The following is a 2,313-nucleotide window of genomic DNA, read 5'->3' on the forward strand; positions in this document are numbered from 1 at the left end:
GTGGGAGGCCCTTGCTCCTCTTCGCAGCGACTTGCTCTATTCGAATGGATGTGAGGGGAGCAGGAACCGGAAGTAATTGCAGTGACATCATCACACCACCAAAATTACTTCCAAGTGGGTGGCAGGGCAGCAGGTGTGACCCAGGATGGCAGGGTCATCAGCTACACGACTGATTGAGACAAGTAGCTTCATTTTTCAACTTGAAACAAACAATCACTGGGCCAACTAGCAATACAAATATTGTACAGTATTATTTCACTTCCCCACATCCCTATTCTTCCTTGCCCTGAAGTTTACCCTTCTGTCTTTTTCCACAAATTCTTCTCCCCACTGTCGTCCCCCCCCTTTGTTCTGATTTACATTTCATTTTCAATTTAAATTACACATAGAGAAATTTTTGGGTCCTTTAAGTTTGTATTGTTGTTGTCTTTTTTAAAGAAAGGATAGACAGCAATAAAATGGAAAGATCTAAAGGCCCATCTAGTTGAGGAGTAGTCACGAAGGGGTTGGCTCATGGAGGGTAGTTACAAAGGTCTCCTCAAGTTAGCACCATAGCACATACACATACTGCACAGTACACAACTTTCCTAGGGAGGAATTCAAATCATCAGACAGAAACAGCCATGCCTTGTGTTCCTTCTTCAGCATGGGCTAAAACCATATTAAAGAAATTTGCCATTTATATGTGTATGAATTGTTTGAATATAGAAACAATGCTACCTAGGGGATTGTGTATTGTCCAAGTGGCAGATGACTCAAAGGCTATATCTGACTCTGACATGTGGGGATGTGTCCTACCTGGCTTCCTTCTTCTCTTCCTCTTTCCTGATCCTCCAAAGATGCAAACCTGTCTCCATCAGCTCTGACCAACCACATGGAGTCAATCATGCCATGAGGTCTCTCACACCATGCAAGGAGAATAGCTCTAGGAGTCTCTGCTCCAAGTTTAGGACCTGCATAGCCAACAAAGACGTACATGTTTGTGAACTATGAGTAAAGTATTTTTCCAAATGAAACATCTTGTTAATAAAATAAGAAACCTCTTATTTTTCTATGAAACTGCTTCATTATTGGTCTGAATAAGCACCCTATAAGTTTGACTGTTTAAGCAAAGTCAGAAATGGAACTGATAAAAGTGCTGTAGGCCAGATCCTGTATCCTCTTCCCCCAGCAGAAAGAAATTTCTCCAGAGAGAGCTCATTCTGCTGCAAGAAGAGAGCCTTTGAAATCAACCCATTGTTCCCTCTTCCTTTCTCGAAATGAGCACAATAGCAATGTTTTCCTGCTGCCCCAATAACCTATATCAAGATGAAAAAACCTATTTTCTGAGCAGTAAATTGCTTTTATTGTTTGCCCAGATGGGGATCAGCTTGGTTAAGTGCTTCTGAAAGTATCCCTCCTAATATCAAATCATAAACCACCTTTCAGAGAGGTAAAGACAGAATGTGATGCATTCCATCTAGTCATTCACTATAAATTGGCTGGTAATGAAATAAATTTGCAGCCCACTTCAATGCATGTATACTTGGAAGAAAGTCCCACTAGGTATAATGAGGCTTACTCCCAAGTAATGCTACCTCCCAGAGCAGACAAACCACACACCAATAGTACCTCTGAATTGAGCTTCAGAGTATTGGTCCTCATCCTGTCTAGTTCTGATTCCAAGCAACTACTCAGTTCCTCCAAATCTGGTGGGGTATGAGTATTACCAGCATACTGATGACACATAAAATCCCCAGATGACCAAACTTAGTGGCTTCATGTAAACTGTTAAATAGCACAGGGACAAAATAGAACCTTGCAGAACAATATAACACCACTGCCATGGAGCAGAGCAGAAATCCCCCAGGTCAACTTTAGGAAATGACTATCCAGATTGAATGGATCTACAGTGCTCCCAACTCTCACCTTGGACAGATACTCCAGAACAACACCATGGTTGATGCTACTAAAGACAGTGAGATGTCCAGGAAAATTAGAGGGCCACACTCTTCCTTGTCATTCTCTCAACAGAGGTGATTCCTCAGAGCAACCAAAGCTGTTGCAGTGCTGAATGCAAGCTGAAGACCAGATTTACCAGGTAATTGGTGGCATTCAAAAGTTGCACAGTAACCACCTGGCCCCAAAAGCCAGTATATACCTTTGCATAAACCCTGCAAATGCTATGTTTGCAACCAGCGAAAAGTTAGAAGAATCCAGAGTCCACATTTTATCTGATGTGATCTCACAACTGTCTCCTTCATTTAATTTGAACCACTTCCTCTCTCAAATAGGCATTTATGACTTCTGAGACCTGGCTAATCAACCCACCCC

Source organism: Tiliqua scincoides, chromosome 6, assembly GCF_035046505.1.
Source record: "Tiliqua scincoides isolate rTilSci1 chromosome 6, rTilSci1.hap2, whole genome shotgun sequence".
In the NCBI taxonomy this organism is placed as follows: domain Eukaryota; kingdom Metazoa; phylum Chordata; class Lepidosauria; order Squamata; family Scincidae; genus Tiliqua; species Tiliqua scincoides.